This window comes from Nyctereutes procyonoides, unplaced genomic scaffold (genome assembly GCF_905146905.1).
Source record: "Nyctereutes procyonoides isolate TBG_1078 unplaced genomic scaffold, NYPRO_anot_genome, whole genome shotgun sequence".
Taxonomy (NCBI): domain Eukaryota; kingdom Metazoa; phylum Chordata; class Mammalia; order Carnivora; family Canidae; genus Nyctereutes; species Nyctereutes procyonoides.
In genome coordinates, this window is record NW_026575030.1 from 5,103,234 (window position 1) to 5,125,179 (window position 21,946).

Here is a 21,946-nt window from a genome sequence, read left to right on the forward strand (position 1 = left end):
AGAGCAATATGTATGGTTGTTGAGTATTTTGTATTTAGATATAATTTGCACTGTTAAGAAGCAAAGTAAATGTTGAAAGGCAATTCAGCAGATTAGTTTCTGTAGAAAATAAATGATTGGAAACCATTCAAAAAATTTTATGTCCTTTAAGACAATAAAACTTTATAGACTTAAGGCAAGAGGCCTCATATAATGCATTGAAAGGCTTTGAGCACATAAAATTTCACAGTTCAAAGGACTTTCTAAGTAATTAGTCTTTTGGAGTATACATGTACTGTATTTTTAGATAAATTTATATATTTTTATTTAAAAAATAATTGACACTAAAAAACAAGGAGATTATAATCAAAAACATCTTTTCCAATTACAAATCTTAAACTTTTTATTTTTGCTCTGTATTATCAATAGAGATAATAATGAATAGACATTGAGATTCTGAAAAGCACATGTAGTAGCAAGAAAAATACTTGTTTTATATTTTGCTGAAATATCCAAAGGTATTTATATCTATCTCAGGAAACATACAATCAGAGGCAATATGACACAAACACTTATATTTACTATATACAGCATTGTGTGAGGTGTTATAGGAGTAGTAATATTAACAAATAGAGAAAATTTCTACTCAAGATAATCATGTTGGGAAAGGAAGTGTATGATAAGATTTGAAGAGTAAACAGGTAAAGATGATTAGAAAAGCATTCCAAATGGCAGATAACATGGGGCTTCATGGTAGGAGCTTCAAGTCTTTGAGGGATGACAGTTAGTTCAGATTCTCTAGATCACTGGTAACTAACTAACTAATAATAAATAAACCTATATACCTAGTAAAGCCCAAATTATAGAAGATTTTGAATTCCATTTTATTCTTTACAGCCTATACTGACTGAGATAGCCATTTGGGGCCTTTGATTAAATGACATTTTTACTCTGTGTGTGGGTCTGGTGTATGTGTTTGTGTATTCATGCACATGTGTATAATGCTCACTAACAAAGATGGAAAAAAACAAGTCCTATAAAATACAACCCCCTCTGCACATCCAATAAGATTATTTTAATGTATTTTTTTCCTTTTGTCCCCATTTATATCTAAAAGTAGGTAAGTGGGGGGTATCATGTATTAAGCATTATTTTAGGCAGGCATTATTATCCTGATTTGAGGGTGGAGAAAAGTTAATCTCAGAAAAGCTGAAAAACACAGAGTTTGATGATTTAGAAATTTATCCAAGATCTTTCAATTAGGAAGTCATAGCCATGCACTAACAAATGGACTTATACAATATTTTGTCTTTATTTTCAATGTAAGGCAGAGAGCTGAACCAGAAAAAAATGTAATCAAAAGCTAGATTCCAACAACTTACAGATTCTCCCTATTGTTGGAACTTAGTTATCTTCAGGTTTTAAAATGTTTTGAAAATATTTTTTAGTATATTCCCTTTTTCCTGATTTATATAATTTCTATAGAATGCATTTACATACATGGGATTTCTGAGTGAAACTTGTAACATTGTTTAATTGAACTGAAATTCATAAAGGTTATCACAAAATAAGCTGCTTTAAAGTGTACAAGTCAGTGGCACTTAGCATATTCACGAGGCTATACCACCCCTATCTAGTTCCAACACACTTTTATCAACCAAAAGTAAACCCCATACACATTAACCAGGCAGTCCCCATGTTTCCCTACAATACCTTTAAGTAATCACCAATCTGATTTCTATCTGTATGGATTTACCCATTTTGATATGTAAATGTAACTGTATGACATGGGACCTTTTTGTCTGATTTTTTTTTTCTATTTTTTTGTATATGTTTTTATCAGAGTTCGATTTGCCAACATATAGTATAACACCCAGTGCTCATCCCGTCAAGTGCCCCCCTCAGTGCCTGTCACCCAGTTACCCCATCTCCCTGCCCACCTCCCCTTCGACTGCCCCTTGTTCATTTCCCAGAGTTGGGAGGCTCTCATGTTCTGTCTCCCTCACTGATATTTCCCACTCATTTTCTCTCCTTTCCCCTTTAATCCCTTTCACTATTTTTTTATATTCCCTGAATAAATTAGACCATATAATATTTGTCCTCTAATTGATTTACTTCACTCAGCATAATACCCTCCAGTTCCATCCACGTCAAAGCAAATGGTGGGTATTCATCATTTCTAATGGCTGAGTAATATTCCATTGTATACATAGACCACAGCTTCTTTATCCATTCATCAGTCAATGTACACTGAGGCTCCTTCCACAGTTTGGCTACTGTGGACATTGCCGCTATAAACATTGGGGTGCAGGTGTCCTGGCATTTCATTGCATCTGTATCTTTGGGGTAAATCCCCAGTAGCACAATTGCTGGATCGTCGGGTAGTTCTATGTTTAACTCTTTGAGGAACCTCCACACAGTTTTCCAGAGTGGCTGCACCAGTTCACATTCCCACCAACAGTGCAAGAGGGTTCCCCTTTCTCCACATCCTCTCCAACATTTGTTGTCTCCTGTCTTGTTAATTTTCCCCATTCTCCCTGGTGTGAGGTGGTATCTCATTGTGGTTTTGATTTGTATTTCCCTGATGGCCAGTGATGTGGAACATTTTCTCATGTGCTTGTTGGCCGTGTCTATGTCTTCCTGTGTGAAATTTCTGTTCATGTCTTTTGCCCATTTCATGATTGGATTGTTTGTTTCTTTGCTGTTGAGTTTAATAAGTTCTTTATAGATCTTGGATACTAGCCCTTTATCTGATATGTTATTTGCAAATATCTTCTCCCATTCTGTAGGTTGTCTTTTAGTTTTGTTGACTGTTTCTTTTGCTGTGCAGAAGCTCCTCTAGGATTTTGATGGATTCTTGTCTCACATTTAGATCTTTCATCCATTTTGAGTTTATCTTTGTGTATGGTGAAAGAGAGTGGTCTAGTTTCATTCCTCTGCACGTGGCTGTACAATTTACCCAGCACCATTTATTGAAGAGACTGTCCTTTTTCCAGTGGATAGTCTTTCCTGCTTTGTTGAATATTAGTTGACCATAGAGCTGAGGGGGCATTTTTGGATTCTCTATTCTGTTCCATTGATCTATGTGTCTGTTTTTGTGCCAGTACGACACTATCTTGATGATCATTTCAAGTACAACTTGAAATCCAGTATTGTGATGCCCCAGCTCTGGTTTTCTTTTTCAGTATTCCCCTGGCTATTCGGGGTCGTTTCTGATTCCACACAAATCTTAAAATGATTTGTTCCAACTCTCTGAAGAAAGTCCATGGTATTTTGATAGGGATTGCATTGAACATGTAAATTGTGTCTGGCTTTTTTTACTTAACATAGTATTTCGAAGTTTATCTACATTTTAGTATGGATCAGGACTTCATTCATTTTTTGTGGTTAAATAATATCCCTTTGCATGAATATATCACAGTTCGTATGCTTATCCTTTGAGGAATATTTGCTTACTCCCCAACTTTTGGCTTTTCTGAATAGTGGGTACATTTATACACAAGAATTTCCTGCGTACCTATTTTCAATTTTGGGAGTTATATTGAGGTGTGAAATTGCTGAGTAAGATGCTGATTCTATGTTTAACTTTTTGAGGAACCACCCAACTGCTTTCCAAAGTGGCTGCACCATTTTTTATTCCCACCAACAATATATGAGTTCTAATTTCTCTATATTCTCACTAATAGTTGTTATTTTCTGTTTTTCTTATTATGAACCATCCTAGTATGTATGAATTGGTATCTCATTGTAGTTTTGGTGTATACCTCCTTAATGACAAATTATGTTGAGCATATTTTCATATGCTTGTTGGCCCTTTGTATTTCTTCTTTGGAGGAATGACTATTGAATTTTTTTGCCTATTTCCTTTTATTTTTCTTTTTGGAAGTTGTGCTTAAGAACTGTCTATATATTCTGAACAGTACACAATAGGACTTGAAAATATTTTATCCCACTCAGTAGATTATCTTTTCACTTTCTTTATAATGTCCTTTGAGGCATAAATTTTAAAAATTCTGATTAATGTAATTTATCTAAACATAGGCTTTTGGTGTCATAGAAATCCATTGCCAGACTCAAGCTCATAAAGGTTTACCCCTATGACTTTTTTTTGAAAATGTTATGTTTTTGGTTCTTATATTTAGGTTATTGATTCATTTTGAATTAATTTTTGTAAAGTGTGAGATAGGGGTCCAAGTATAACACAAAATATAGGCTCATGCTATATATAGAAACACTGCTTTCCAAAATGGTTATGTTGGTTTATATCTACCATTAGGCAATGTTTGGCCTCTTATATTACCATCTTTATCAACTTAGAACTACATTTTTTTAAAAAGTAATTATTAACTTGATTATCTACTAATCAAATACATGCACACATTCTCTCTCTCCCTCTCTCTGTCACACACACACATACAATCAGTATTAGTTTTATATTACTATGCAGTAAATTTCCCCAAAGTTAGTGACTTTAAAAAAAAAAGCATTTATTGTGCTCAGTTTCTGTGTAATGGAATTTGGAATTGGCTTGGCTGGGTGTTTTCTGGCTCAGGATTTCTCATGAAATTGCAGTCAGCTATCAGCAGGAGCTGCAGCCATCCAACAGCTTGACTGAGGTTGAAGAATACACTTCCAAGGTCTGTTACTCACATGGATGGCAAATTGGTGCTAACTATTGGCATGAGGCTTCAGATTTCTTCCTGACGATCTTTCTAAAATGCTGTTTGAGTGCCCTCATAATATGATACCTGGATGTCCTCAGGATGAATAATACAAAAGATTAAAGCAGAAACTTAAATGCTTCCTTAGGAGTTACCTATTAGGGGTGCTTTGGTGGGTCAATTGGTTAAGTGTCTGACTTGATTTCTGCTCAGATCATGATCTCATAAGATGGAGCCCTGTGCCAGGCTCTGTGCTGAGCTTAAGATTCTCTTTCTCCCTCTCCATTTGCCCCTCAGCTCCACTGCTTACACTTGTTCTCTTAAAAAAAAAAAAAATTACCTGTTACTTTCACAGAGCTTTTTTTTTTTTTAATTCAATTTTTTTTGAAATTTATTTATTTATTTCGGAGGAGGGGCCAAGGGAGAGGGAGAAAGAGAATCTTAAGCAGAATCCACACTCAGTATGAAGCTCCATCTCACGACTCCACTATCATGATCAGAGCTGAAACCAAGAGTCAGACACAACTGACTGTACCACCCAGGTGCCCCTTAACTCAATTTATTTAAGCAACAACAAAAAACAAAAACAATTCACCCATTTCTCCTACCTCTCAGCTCTATCTCTAGCAGCTACTAATATAGTCTCTCTATCTATAAGCTTAGTTTTTATATTTAATTTTTAAAATATTCTACATAGAACAGATATATGGTATGTGTTGTTCTCTTATCAAATTATAATAATTCCCTCAAGGTCCATCCATGTTGTTCCAAATGGAAAGATTTAATTATTTTTATGATTGAATATGTATATATGTGTGTATACATATATGTGTGTGTGTGTGTATCTATCAAACCCATCTAGTATATTTTTTCAGGTCAGTTAGTGTATTCAACTCTGTAACTTCTATTTGGTATTTTCTTCTATTCTCCATTATCTGTTGAAGTTCTCATTGTGTTCATCCATTCTACTTCTTGGTTCGGTGAGCTTTTTATGACCATTACTTTGATCTCTTCATCAGGTAATTTAGGGTGTGTGTGTGTGTGTGTGTGTGTGTGTCTGTGTGGTTCATCTTGTTCTTTAATTTGGAACATATCCTCTGTTTATGCTTGATTCTGTTGGTTTCTGTATAGTTGATGAAACAGTCACCTCTCACAGTTGACAAGGAGTAGCTTTGTGTAAGAGATGCACTTTGTTGTTCAACCTTGCCTGAGCTCCTGGTTGTCTTGCAAACCTTTGTGCTTGTCTAAGCAGCCTATTGTATTTTTAGACATTCTCAGTAGTTGAGTATGTGCCAATACCTTTCAGTGTCCAAAAAAAGAGTATATTGGCACCTAGATTCAAGCTGAGTGGAATCTAGACCTCAGCCATCAGCTTTTAAAAAATATGCAAATATATACAGTTCTGTGGTGGCCCTGCAAATGTGAGACCCAGGTGATCTGAAGGTGTATTTTTCTTTTCCTTTCTATTATTGCTATTTATTACTATTACTATTACTATTACTATTACTATTAGTAGTAGTAGTAGTAGTTGGCCATAAGAGTAAGCTCTAATTCAGTGTGGAAGGAGACTACTAAGAAGAGAGAATTTGGGGGAACCACCTTAGTGGCTGGCTAACTTAGTCCCTTATTTTCTTAGTTTACATGCCAAGTGTACTCAGTCTCTCTAGGGCTCACGATATTTTCATCATTTGCAGTCCACGATTTTTATTAAGCAGGTCATGTCCAGATCTCGAGAAGCCTCCTCAGACATGGTTATAGTTATAGTTCTTTGAGTATATGTATACAATTCATACACACAATTAAATATATTCAATATATTCATATATACCCATATAAATATAAAAATACATATATGCATTTCCTAGGTATATATGTCTTATGTATTTGAATACTGATTTGACTAACATTCCCAGCACATAATTTCAGTTTTATTAATTTTATTGTGAATAATGTGTTTATATACACCATTTATCTTCTGTAGCCTTTGTGTATTTTTAAAATATACATTTGTATAATCAATTATTAGTTTTATTACTTTTTTTAAAACATAAGACCAATTTTTTGGCTTTAATTTATTTTTTTTATTAAGAGAAATTTTTAATTTTGTGATAAAATTCATCTTTTACATTGCTGTGTTTTCTTTTGTCTCTAGGCTTAGAAAAATGTCCACCAATATGGAAATATATCATTGTACATTTTCCCTTCTTCATAGGTTTTTTGCATATATATATAAAAAATAAAATGGAATATATATATATTTATAAACAAATATATATTATATAATATACATTATATATTTGCATATTTTAAAAATATTAAATATATGCATATAACATAGGTATATATATATTTATTAAATATGTGAATAGATATATTTATTCCATTTTATTTTATTTTCAACTGTTTATGGTGGTAAGTGATTAAAACCAATCTTCCTAAAAGATCATAATGATGGGAAATACCTTTTATAAAAGTGAACATAGTAATAGTCACCTGGGAAGACCACAAAGGAATATTCTTGTTGTATTATTAGAAGGCCATACAACACAGTTGAGAGATGTGAGCTGTCTCATGGATATGACATGTGTCCTCAGCCTCTGTTTCCCCATTGCTATAATGAAGAAGAAGAAAATATGAATACTTATCAAACTTACTATCTTGTATAATTGTCTGATATAAAGGGAAAGTCATGTGATGATAATTCTGCCTTAAGGATTCTGTGAGAGAGTAACTATAAAGGATCTAGCACTGCTTTTTGTTTTTGTGTTTGGTGTCAGAGTAGCTTGCTTGAGAGTGCTGATTTAGCCTTTTCTCCCTGCCAGTGTCCTCAATCTGAGTCAAATGTCAGTTTAACATAGGACAAATTTAGAAGGTGTTTTTTTTTTTAAAGGTCAACAACTGAATTCTTCTGTGTTACCTGTAGACTTGCATTATTGAAACATGAATCTGTAGGTCACCCAATGTTGAAATGCTTTATTCAGAGCTTGACTTGATACAGTCTTTGTATCTGAAGTATGAAGAGTATGATCCTTTTTTCTCAGCCCTTTCAAGTTAACTATACTATTTTAACACTTAAATGGTCTGCAGTTACAGTGTCAAAAGTCATAAAGCAAGTGTGATTGATTACTAATATAGGTTTATAGACAGTTTTTGAAAATTCTTTATCAAGACCATTATAAATAAGTAGTATAAAATATAAACCAGAGGGGCACCCAGGTGGCTCAGTGGTTGAGCTCCTGCCTTCAGCCAAGAGCATGATCCTGGATTCCCGGGATCCCACATTGGGCTCCCTGCAGGGAGCCTGCTTCTCCTCCCTCTGCCTATGTCCCTGCCTTTCTCTCTGTGTCTCTTATGAATAAATAATTAAAATCTTAAAAAAAGATAGATTACAGAGTACAATATATTAATCTTCATGTATCTAATTAACATGTTTACTCTGTAAATTTGCACATTAGATGTCAAATATATTTCAAAAAAATAATAAAGAGTCCTGCCGTGGAGTGATGATGTGCTTACGTTGTCTCTGGTTTGTGAGAATACCAGGCCCCTAGCATGTTTTCATTCAATCACTCTTATTCTTTCTATTCAGTTTTCCAAACAGGATAAACTGATCTTGTTAGAAAATCTGATTGGGGTCCCTGGGTTACTCAGTCAGTCAAGTTTATGACTCCTGGTTTTGGCTCTGGTCATGATCTCAGGGTTGTGGAATCCAGCCTACATCAGGTTCATGCTGGGCAGGAGCCTACTTACGATTCTCTCTCTCCCTCTCCCCTCCTGGCCTTTCTCTCTCATAAAAAAAAAAAAAAAAAAAACAAAAAACGTAATTGTCATTCTTCTTAAAATGTTCCCCAGGCTTCTTTGGGACAAAGACTAGAAATCATTGTACAGACTATAAGGCCCTGCTTTTCCAGCCTCACATCTCACAGCTTGCCCCTTACTTTCAGCAGTTCTCAGGTTACCTACCATACCTCAAAACATGGTTTTCCCTCCCTCTTCTACATGGAACAAACTCCTACCTCGTATTCTCTGTTTCCTATCAGTAACTTTTACTTTATTCTTTAGATGACAATTCAGTCATGTTTTTCAACATCAAAGCTGTTCTTGACTTCTCTGACTTGGTCAAATTCCCTCATTATAAGATTCATGGTATGCTACCTCCCCTTTGTAGAATTTATCATAGCTGTATTTGTGCTTAACACAATGCCTGGCCCAGTGTTGCTGAAAAAATAATTTAAAATTTAATGTGTTGAACTAATGAACCAGAACCTTTAGCAAATGTTTCCTTAAAGTGCCAGGTGAAAGTAAGTCACCCATCTCTATGCATTCATGACATCTGATTTATACTTACATCTTCATATTTCTGCCATTATATTGAACACATTCTTTTTATGAGTGTATCCCCTTTACTAAATTATAAGACCTTTAAGGTCAAGAATTTTTCTTCACTTATTTTAATGCCCATAGAATTTCCTACAGTGAATGGCACATAGAAAACAGTGAATGTTTGTAAAACTAAAACAGTGATTCTCAGTCTCGGCTGCACATCAAAATCCCCTGGAGAATTTTATTTTTTTTATTTAAAAATATTTTTTGAGAGAGATAGAAAGAAAGAATATGTGCTAAGGATGGGGAAGAACAGAGAGAGTGGGATAGAGAGAATCTTAAGCAGGCTCTATGCCCAGCAAGGTGCCCAATGTAGGGCTTGACATGTAGGGGTCATTGCAGGGTTTGAGCTCATGACCGTGAGATTATGACCTGAGATGAAATCAAGAGTCAAATGCCTAACCCACTGAGTAACCCAGGTGCTCCTGGAGAATACCCTTATTCCTTATAAGTTTTCTTTATAGTGGTTGCTGTTATTCTTATTTTACTGGCGGAAATAGAGAAATAAAGGAGCTCCCAAGCTTATCTAATGTATGACTCAGGATTGAAACATTTTTTTTTTGAATAGTACTTCTCAATATATGTTCCTAAAAAGCAGCCTCAGGGACTACTTGGGAACTATTAGCAATTCAAGTTCATGGGCTCTGTAAAGAACCCAACCAAAACAGAATCTTTGATTTTGGGGTCATAATGTGTGGTTTAATAAGCCACTGAAGTAATTCTGATGCATGCTCAAGATGGAGAACCACCTGTTGAGAGAAACTGATTTTTTTTTAAGATTTATTTATTTGAGAGAGAGGGAGCGGGGGAGGCAGAGGGCAAGACAGATTCCTCAAGCATATTCTCTGCTAATCACAGAGCCCCATGCATGGTGCTAATTCACAACCCTGAGATCTTGACCAGATGAAACCAAGAGTCAGATGCTTAACAAACGGAGCCACCCAGGCATCCCAAGAGAAACTTATCTCTTACAATCCTAGAGCTGTACCTAAGAAAAGAGCTAAGTAGCCAAAATTTAACCATTGCACATGACAGTGATTTAGAAAAAATATCATTTAAGAAAGATTATCTACCATTTTTTTTCTGTAGTATTTCAAAATAATTTGATCATGGATTTGATGTCCACCTGTTCCTTTCTGACCTTGTACACCACACTCTGGCCTCATTTACTCTTCAAGACTGATGCTTAATCTGTGATGTTATATGTGGCTTAGTGAGGATACATGAGATTTGGAGAAAAATATATAAGATTGTATTCAAACTATTCATACTTAATTTTTTGTTGAAGTGTAACATGCATACAGGAACATAACTATATTATGAGAATAGCCTGATGAATTTTTGCAAATTGAACACATCTTTGTAATGTAATGATTGCTCTGATCAAGAAGCAAAACACTACTGTGCTCCTTTGTAGGCAAGGAAGACCACTGTTCAAGCTTTTAAGGCTTAGATTAGTTTCATCTGTTTTTGTACTTTATCATATATGGATTCATACATTATGTAATACTATGTATATTTTTTTTGCTCAACAATAAATTTGTGAAATATATCTGCATTGTTCAATAAATGGACAATACCTTGTTCATTTTCCCTACTGTATAGTATTCTGCTACATAGATCATAGTTAATTGCCGATTGGAGTAAATACATGTGTTGTGTATGTGTTATAATGGATTTTTATATAAGATAATTTATCTGATCACTCATTTTCCTATTACCCTGTTTTTCTTTGGCAACTAGTTAAAAAAGAGATTAAGTTTAAATCAACATCTTAATTTAAGTTAAATTAAGAGATTACAATTAAATCAACAAATTTTTGTTGATTACTAAAATTCTGTCTATTATATGGGAAGTGTATATATCAATTTAAACATCCCAAAGTCCTTGCTCCTTGGCCAGTGATGTCTTTTTTTACAGAGTGAGGAGACTTAGAAATCTAACTAACCTAAGAGCACTGCCATTTGAGAGCTGGAGCATTATCCAATCTTTCTAGATCCAAAGTCCCTAGTCTTTTGATCATACTACCATTGTGAAAAAATCCTTACATATTTTCAAAGATTTATTCTGTACTCTGGCATAATTATTTTCTCATTCATTTAAAATCATATCAACTGTATTTTAATTAAGTAATTATAAGAAAAATAGTACTTGTATTGCATATCATTATTTGCAATATTCATGTAGCATTTATTATACTTCTCCAGCCTTGTGATTTTACATTTCATTTTTGTATCTGCTTCTTAGTTGTTTTTTAAATAGTCAACTAAATCATTATGGGATGCATTTTGATGCCACAAATTTGAAAATAATAAAGAAGAATAACATATTCCAATGTATGATGAAATCTAGATTTGAAATCTTGATGATCAGAATACTTATAGTTAGGAACTAATAGTTACCATTACTTATATTAGGCAAAGTTATTCGTGTTATTCTGAGTCATAAGTCATAAATAGTTTAAATATTTAGATCCAGTTTATTTTATGTATTTTCACAGTCTGAAACTATTGTTCCATTTGAATTATTTAACAATTGCATTTTTAAGCCATCTTTGAAACCAGTAGTGTTTTTATATGCACATTTTTTAAGACAAACAAGTAGAAATGAGTATTTAAACTCATTCTAATTTATAGTTTTCTTATTGTTTGGATTAAAAATACACATTAAATGGACTAATGAATAGTTAAATTAACTATTTATTTTACATTGTTAGCTCCCTTATTGTGTCTTATGTTTGAGGTCAGAAACTTTAATTAAATTTACTGTTACTTTGGCATAATTAGAACTGTCCTTTCTGCATGATGGGACTTAAATCTTCATGAGAATAAGGTCTTTTTGAATACAGTGTTAAAAACTGAGTGAATCTTTTAAATTGTGTCTAATAGAAGGAACAAATCATTTATATATGTGATATACTTGCTGTGTTGGTATCTGTCCTCCAGAATTGATGCTCTGCCAAAGAACAGTATTGTTATCCTCTAGAGTTGGATGCATTTATTTCCATTTATGTTCCTACTAGTTTGTAACTCTACAGACAAGACCCTCTTTATGATAAATATCTACTTTAAGAAGGCATCACTGTAAAATGAATTCTGTATGCACTAGTGCCTAAAAAAGTAACTCGTCTCTAGTGAATTATTTAATTAAATTCTTAGCCTTAATACTTCAGTGCTTTACAATTACAGACACATATTTAAGAAGTCTGGGGGAGCGCATGATCTGGTCATGAGATTGTCTAAGCTATTAAGCTTCATACACTTGGGATACACAAATATTTCAAATAATCCTGTTAATAATAAACTCAGGGAAATTTCATCCTAGGAAAGTGACTCCATTCAAATATATGGGGTTTGGAGTTGACCCTGAGAGTATCCTGCCTCCAGAGTGCAGAGAATGCAACTTCTGTTTCTGTTATAGCTGCTGCTGCCACTAAAATGACTCCCTGGTTAACCTCCTCCTTACTAAAGGAAGATGAAAAGGTATGAAACATATATTAATAAAAAATATTAATGTCAATTTCTATCTATTGATCGATCATTAAAGAGAAGAGTCCTAGAAGGGAGAAGAAGGAAGGGAGGGAGAAAGAAGGAAACCTAAGCTTTGGAAAATAGTATTTGCAACTCTTCCCTTTTTGCAGTAGCTACCAATGTATTTATTTATCAGTTTAGCACTAATTCAGGTGCATCAGATCTATTGTCCTTTGTTTTTGAAATAGTATGTTTATTATAGGTATTCTGAAAATTCTTAAATATACAATGATTACAGTGCCTGGTTTGAGAAATACTATATTAGCAAAATGCTGTCATACTGTTAAGATCATGTTCTGATGACCCAATGCCCTGTAATCACTCAAAAACTTAGTAGTATAAAACATAAATTTACTATAATTATGGACTCTGTGTGTCAGAAATTCTGGAAGGGCTCACCTGTGCTATTTCCACTTGGGCCTTCATATGTGATTGCTGTCAGATGGTACGTTGGGTAGGACTGCAAGACGCACTATGTGCTGATAGGGTGGTCAGGTGGAGTGCCTGGGGCTGATAAGCAGAAGGCTGGGTTGAAGGGGAGGAACAATGTCCAGAGGGGAGGGATAGTCCTGCAGGGAGCCTCATACCCCCAACCCCCTACTCCTGAATCCTCTACAACTGAATTGCCCAGCCTCCGATGCCTCCAGGTCTAGCTTATACCCTTCTCCATGGTGGCACCTTAGCCTGTAGGCCTCCTAGAGTCTAGGCACTCATGTATGGGCATAGCTGCTGTTGGGCACCAACTAGTGGTACACGTCTAGGCAGATGGGGCCACCGTACTCAGTGCCCAGGCTTCTCTCCCCACCCTCATCACTGTGTGGCTGCCACTGCTAGGCCAAGGCCACAAGGCTATGTCACATCACCATTCCTGGGCCAGCACCCACCCCACTACCCTCAGCTTCCACCATCCTTGGCCCAGTCCATCCTGGCCTGCCTGTATATGGATTTGTTTCAGTGAATGTATGTATAGTATTCTAAATGTATTTTCTTTTTCTTTTGACTTTTTATTTTTTTAAAATATTTTATTCATTTATTCATGACAGACACAGAGAGAGAGTGGCAGAGACACAGGCAGAGGGAGAAGCAGGCTCCTTGCAGGGAGCCTGATGTGGGACTCGATCCCCAGACTCCAGGATCATACCCCAGGCTGAAGGCAGCACTAAACCGCTGGGCTACCTGGGCTGCCCCTCTTTTGACTTTCTTTGTTTCTTTTTTTTTTTTTTTAAGATTTTATTTATTTACTCATGATAGACATAGAGATAGAGAGGGGGTGGGGGGCAGAGATAGGCAGAAGGAGAGGCAGGCTCCATGCCGGGAGCCCAATGGGGGACTCAATCCCGGGACTCCAGGATCACACCCTGGGCCAAAGGCAGGCACTGAACTGCTGAGCCGTCCAGGGATCCTCTTCTTTTGACTTTCTTAATAACATTTTCTTTTCTCTAATTCTTATTATAAGCATAAATAATACAAATATAACATATGTATTGTCTGTTTCTATTATCGATATGGCTCAGGCCAACAATGGGCTATAAATTAAGCTTTTAGGGACCTGAAAGTTATGGGGGATATTCCCCCTGGCAAGGATGGGCACCTCTAACTCCTACAATGTTCAAGGATCAACTGAATTTGTTTCAGGTATACAACATAATGATTCAATATTTGTATGCAAAATGATCACCACAAAAAGTCCAGTTAACTATTTATTTTGGTAAATCTAGTTAATTCACTTATTCTGATAAACCAGTTTTAAATAATTAAAGGATTATTTATCAAAGATTGGAATGACCAGGCTAGAATGAAAATTTGATTTAGTAAACACAAACTTGGTTAGAATAAATGTAAGCGTGTGTTTTAGAACAAAAATATAATTCTTAAAATATAGGATAAGGTATACTAACTGAATGCCAATTTAGATATGTTCATTGGCCATAAGCAGTATAAACATAGATTATCATGTGAGCTTTAAAAACATTGATATATTTTTAGGCTGAGTTAATAAAATTAAGCTTCCTAAAACTGTGGTATTTTGGTGTGCTATAGCCACCGGCTACATGTGTCTATTGAACCCTTGAAATGTGCTTATTCCAAATAGAGGTGTACCATAAGTGTAAAATACTCCAGATTTTGAAGGTTTGGTAAAAAAGGAAAAATATAAAACATTGATAATGTGTCATATTCATGAGAGATTAATATTAATGTTTTTGATACATTGGATTAAATAAAACATATTAGTTTATTTCACTTATTTCTTTCTTTTTTGTAAATATGGCTAAAGAAATTAAACTTGTACATGTAGGGATTGCATTATAGTTCTGTTTGGTACTGTTCTAGAACACATGAGGTTCTAAATCCCAATTAAAAGACACTTGAGGGCAGCCCAGGTGGCTCAGTGATTTAGTGCAGCCTTCAGCCCAGGGTGTGATCCTGGAGACCCGGGATCGAGTCCTTCAATCCTGCATTGATCCTTCCTGCATGGAGCCTGTTTCTCCCTCTGCCTGTGTCTTCTCTGTCTCTGTCTCTGTCTCTCTCTCTCTCTCTCTCTCTTTCTGTGTCTTTCATGAGTGAATAAATCAAATAAATAAATAGATAAATGAATGAATGAATGAATGAATGAATGAATAACAGACACTTGAGATGCTGTACCCAACCAGACACTGTGTACAAGGAGACAGTCATAATTCTCCAAGACTTAGAAACCATAATGAAGGAATTAGATATCTATCTGTGGAAGGAGAATGCTTGGTAAAATATGAGGCAAATAATAGATATTATGAGTGTTAAAGGACTGTCATAGAGAATAGAAATTAGATGTATTCCTTAGTGTAGAACTACAGCTAGTGTTATCAGATGGCATCAGGAAGGGCAGATTTTGACTCAGCATAAAGAAAGTCTTTCTAACAGTTGCTTGTTCAACAATACAAGGGCCAGTGTCAGAGAGAGTGTACCTACTTTCTTTGAAATTTTTAAAAAGGTGGATGGATAACTATTATAAACATTGTGCAAAGAAATTTTAAATTGTTTTAAAAGCTATATAGGTAAACTCTATTGGGATAGGTTGATTTCAGTGGCTCTCTGAGAAAAATAATAGTTAATCTGAGAAAAATAATAGTTTTCCCTCTGAAACACATTATACCATAAACATAGGAAGAAAGAAAAGTGTGGCTCTCTGGTTAATATGTCGTGTTTGAAATTTTGCAGATTAAATACTCCCTGATTTTCCTTGGTACAGATTTCAACCAAAATCAGATTTGCTTTATTTTATCCTATTTTGAAAACAATCAAATAGAAGATAACGTTTTATAAAACAGTAATAATAGTTATTCTTACTAGAAATAGCAAAAATAGACTGTGCACACATAGAGAGGAATCCACAAGTGGCATTTTCTAATTATACCAGGAGACAGTAATATTACAATTTCTAATTGGAATTTATACCAATTAACTTCTCAGTGCTTTTATGTTGCCTATTTAAAAAATAAAAACAGTTAAAGATTGTGTGTTAGTAAATTAACCAGCTCAAAGACTGTATGTGGTGAAGGGGGCCTCTTAATTAGCCAAATGGAAAGGACCTTAGAATTTCAGTATAAAGAGGGAGTAGAGAATATAATTAGAGTAATGAGGCCACACATTTCTGAAAATGACCAAGGCTTATTGTCAGAAAATTGAGACTTGATTTTTAAGAGCAAAAATGTATGTTTATATATAAGATTTAATCCAGTGTACCTGAAACATAATGAAGAATTATATAATTGTACTTAGCTTCACTTACTTGTATTTGATTATGTTTAATTTAATTTGATACACATTTTTCTTCCCTGAGCTTTTGAGATTATTTAAGGCTCTAACCGGAGCTTAGTTTGTGTGGAACCCCTACTACATTAAGTACCTTGCAAGCATACTTGGCTGCCATTTGTTTGTTGAATAAATGTATGGCCAGTGGAAGGAGGGACCAAAGCTCATCGCTCAGGGAGAGAAGATGAATTCTCTGCTTCTTCTTCTTCCCCAAAACTGTTTCTTCTTTTTAAAAAGTTTTCAACACCCTGTCTCAAAATAAGAGGTACTTTAGAGATGATGAGAAGCCAGTAGTATTCATGTGAAATCTGATCTTCATAAAGAGATTAATTAAATAATTGAAGCTCTTCACATATAATTTTTCACCTTAAACTAGTTTTATCACATATAATTCTGCACTCAAATTTATGAATAGTGTCTGATTGACATGATTTTAATCACTTTTTTCTTTTTGAATAGTAAAATGCCTATGATATTTCAAATGCAGAAACATTAATAATTTCAGCATAATGATATCACTTTGTCATGATTACTCTTCCTTATATATGGAATTGAGGAACAAATTTTTATTTATTTATTCATTTTGCAGTTGCATTTCACTTAGTATGTATGTCTATTATGTATAATAATACATTCTGTGGGGAGGGCATTTTATTAATAACTTACATTATCTATGTGTATTCAGTAATGCCATGAGACCAAAATAGTGGGAGGCACGCTCACTTACTCTCCCTTATAATTGACAATTTTTTTCCTTTATTGGTGTAATGCAAAATATAGGCATATTGCAAAAGGCAATATGAAGGGGAAATTTTTTAAAATAATGATGTTGATAGTGATGATATTAATAAAGAATATAAATTTAAAATCTGACCATAATTGGCTTATTGTGGATTACATCTGTATTAGATATCCATTCATAAAATGAAATGAAGTGTCTGTTTCCAAAAATAATCTCCAATTTATATGTTAAAAACATAGCCCTTTTTTTTCTGCCTTTGGACATTTAGGTTACTTCCAATTTTCCCACTATGTAAATAATGTTGTGGTGATCTCCCTGCACTTAAAACTATGACCTACATAAACCATAGGTCAAATGATATTAATTTTGTAAGGTTATTGAAGCATATTCCTGTAATTATTTCCAAGAAGTTTATCTCAGATAGCATCCCACCGTCTCTGTGTTATTGTGTGTGTACTTTTTAAAAATTTAACCTTTTAAGCATTATTAATTTTTTGGAGTGAGAAAATTGAATAAAACTTTCAGGAGTTTGGTTGAAGGTTTTACTAGTTAATAGCAGAGCTGGGATCACAATCAAAGGTCATGATATTAATCACAATGTTAAGATGATTTTTAATGTAAAATATTTTCATTAATCATAAATGTATTTAATAACTATTCACAGAGAACTTACTGTGTACCTAGAATTATCTTCTGTACTGTGGATACAGCACTGAGCAAAAACCAATGAGAATTCCTTGTCCATACGGTGCTTGCATACTAGGAGAAAATATAGAAAATAGTTAGATGGTTAGATGGTGATAAGTGCTGGGTAGAATTTTTTATTTTACTTTTTATTTTATTTATTTGTTTATTTTTAAATACAGACTCATGGTTTACAGCATAGCACACAGATGTCTGTCTTCTGTACTCATCACTAAACTTCCCTCAGTGGTGACATCTTTCAAAATAATAGCACATTATCAAAACCAGGAGTAGTGCATTCATCAAAAATTCCAGTAGTACATTTATTAAAAATTGCACAATGAAATTAAATAGCCTGTGGATCTTACTCAGATTTTCCCAGGTTTTGCATGCACTCATTTTTTGCAATACCTTTATTCAGAATTCTATTGGATTTTTTCACATATAACCAACACCACCACCTCAACTGAGATTCAGATCTCTTCTGTCATCACAAAGGAAACCTCTTAGGCTGCTCCTGTATAGCATTATCTCCCTCCACTTTTCCAATCCCTGGCATCTATTGTTATCCATCTTTATGATTTTGTTATCAACAGAATGGTATATCAGTGGGATCATACAGTGCATAACTTTTGAGATTGACATTTTTTTCATTTGGTATAATATCCTTAGGTTGCATCTCAATTGTCATGCATATGACATATATGCATATTTTTATTGCTGATTTGTATACAAAGATATATAAAAACAGAAAAGGAAATGCCATTAAGAAGGGTGCAGTTCCCTAAAGACTCCTAACTCTGGGAAATGAACTAGGGGTGGTGGAAGGGGAGGAGGGCGGTGGGTGGGGGTGAATGGGTGATGGGCAGTGAAGGAGACACTTGACGGGATGAGCACTGGGTGTTATTCTGTATGTTGGTAAATCGAACACCAATAAAAATTAATTTATTAAAAAAATAAAATTAAATTTAAAAAAAAGAAGGGTGCAGTTCCCAAGAGAGTGGTTAGGGAAGGCATTCCTGAGAAAATAGTAGCAAAGCATACAGTTAGGGATGTGAGAAAAGACTGATAAACCTCTCTTTGGGGAGAAGTTTCCTAGGTGGAGGAAATATCAAGACCTTGGTCCTATGTCAGAATCTGGAGCAGCAAAGAAGCCCAGTATGACTGGAGCAGAGAGAAAGAGAGAGAGAGAGAGAGAGAGAGAGAGAGAGAGAGAGAAGAGAGAGAGAAGCATGAAGAGATGATGTCAGTGTTAACAGTAGGGCAGATTTTATAGGGCTCTGTAGACCCTACATGGTTAATGTACCTGCAGAGATTATATATCAGTAGTGCCTCCCATGATCTTACTTCCAAAGCTGGGAAGACTTAAAGGATTCTCTCTTCTCTGTGGGTCTAATGAAACTGAGCACTTCATAATAGCAAAATACTTTGGTTAGAATTTTATCTTTAAAAGGATTAAATTAATTTAGTATTCAATTTATGAAATGTTTGTGTTGATTATATCAAATCTTTGACTTTAGCATGAAGTCAGAAGCACACATACTACTTTTCATTATCCATCACTCACCAGTGCCTGCAGGCATTACTCTTTTCATTTTGAACATTTTTTTTTCAATTTCAGTGTAGTTAACATACAGTGTTATATATTAGTTTTAGGTGTACAATACAATGATGCAACAATTCTATACAGTACTCATTGCTCATCATGATAAGTGTACTCTTAATCTCCTTTACTGATTTCAACAATCCTCCCACCCCTCTCTCCTCTGTTAACCATTTATTGGCTCTCCATAATTAAGAATTTGTTTTTTAGTTTGTCTCTTTTTTCTTTGTTCACTTGTTTTGTTTCTTAAATTCCACAAATGAGTGAAATCATATGGTATTTGTCTTTTTCTAATTTATTTCACTTAGCAGTATAACCTCTAGATCCATCCATGTTGTTGCAAATGGCAAGATTTCATTCTTTCTATGGCTGAATAATATTCTGTTGTATATAAATACCACATCTTCTTTATCCATTCATCTATCAATGGACACTTACACTCTTCCATAACTTGGATATTATAAATAATCCTGCAGTAAACACTAGAGATGCATGATAAATGATGTTGATTTATCATTTCATGTGTCTGTTGGCCATCTGTATGTTGTCTTTGGAAAAATGTCTATTTTTTAATTGGAATATTTGTGGGGTATTTTTTGAGGGGAAGGGAATTAAATTGTATGGGTTGTTTATATATTTTAGATACTAACCCTTTATCAGATATGTTATTTGCAAATGTCTTTTCCCATTCGGTAGGTTATCTTTTAGTTTTGTTGATTGTTTCCTTTGCTGTGAAGGAGTTTTTTATTTTGATGTAGTTCCAATACTTTGCTTTTGTTTCCTTTGCCTCAGAGACATATCTAGAAAAAAAGCTATGGCTGATACCAGAAAAAATTACTGCCTGTGCTCTCCTCTAGGATTTTTATGGTTTTGGGTCTCACATTTAGGTCCTTAATCCATTTGAGTTTATTTTTATGTATGATTGTAAGAAAGTGATCCAGTTCATCTTTTGCATATAGCTGTCCAGTTTTATCAACACCATTTGCTGAAGAGACATTCTTTTTCCCATTGGATATACTTTTCTACTTTGTTGAATATTAATTGACCACGTAACCACAAGTTTATTTCTAGATTTTCTATTCTGTTCCATTGATCTCTGTGTCTGTTTGTATATTAGCACCATACTGTTTTGATTACAGCAGCTTTGTAGTCTTGTGATTTTGGATTGTGATACCTCTAGTATGTTCTTTATTTTCAAGATTGCTTTGACTATTCAGGGTCTTTTTGTTCCATACATATTTTAGGATTGTTTGTTCTAGTTTGTGAAAAATGCTGTTGATATTTGGATAGGGATTGCATTAAATCTGTAGATTGCTTTGGCTAGTATGGACATTTTAATATTTATCCTTCCAATCCATGAGCATGACATACGTTTCCATTTGTTTGTGTCACCTTTATTTCATCAATATTTTATAATTTTCAGAGGACAGATCTTTCACATCCTGGGATCAATCTATTCCTAGGCATTTTATTATTTTTGATGCAACTGTAAATGGGACTGTTTTCTTAATTTCTCTTTCTACTCCTTCATTATTAGCATTCAGAAATGCAACCAATTTCTGTACATTGATTTTGTATCCTGCAACCTTACTGAATTCATTTATATATATATGTATAATCCTATCTGCATGCCATCTGTGATTAGTGAAAATTTCACTTCTTTCTTACCGATTTGGATACTGTGGGCCTCACTTTTAAGGCTTAAGAATGTACTGGCGGAACAGAGATGACATCTTCTATGACTCAGAAGACATTGCATTAGAGTGAGGTCCTCAGCACAGCCAAGTGTCATGAAAGTCAGAAGAAATGGAGATAAAGTCCAACCAGACATTATCTGTGGTTCTTTAAGGTCATGTCAGGTGTCAAACACTCAGTGGATGCCCCAGAAAATCCACCCCACTTGGGAAATTAAGATTTGAGCCAGTCTTAGCCTTTGACCTGGTCAAAGAATAAGGGCTACTAAGTCCCTTTGATAGGTCACAAAAGCAGCTTAGTAAATAAACAAAATTCAGGAAATGATATTTGCTGATATTAATAAAAACTCTGAATTGATCCGGTGTCACGGAAAGCTGGCAATCCAAATTTTGTCCACACACACACAAAACTGGTAACAATAAACTCACAGGTAAAAGCATAACCAGATACAAAGAAGTTCCTTCATTTCTGCTGAACACTAACATTTCCATGAAAACTTGATCTCTTCTATTTTGTATTATGTAATTGAACTCTTATCCCCTCAATATTATATGTTGTATTTCCACTAACAATAAGCTCCTTGAGGGCATACACTATGTTTTTATGTTTTCTTTTATTAATTTTTCTTTTCCATGCCTAGAGTATAGTAGAAAGTAGTAATCACTCAGTCAGTATTTATGGAAGGGATGCGTTCATCTTATATCAAAGAACAAAAGTTATGACTTGCAGATGCACGTGGCAATGTTCCTACTGCTGTAAACTATTTTAGACAATACTTTCATTGAGTACCAATGTTTAGTTTACCCCTTGGTTGTAACAAAGAATTAAGAAATGAAACTTAGCTGCCAAGAATCAATAAGGGAAACTCATCATTATG

The 21,946-nt window shown here is 34.5% G+C and overlaps 1 protein-coding gene across 1 annotated transcript in view; it reads left to right on the forward strand.

Moving 5' to 3' along the window:
* DPP10 (dipeptidyl peptidase like 10) overlaps positions 1-21,946 on the forward strand; it is a 599,711-nt gene that overhangs the window by 323,864 nt on the left and 253,901 nt on the right. The gene's annotated exons all lie outside the window — the stretch shown is intronic.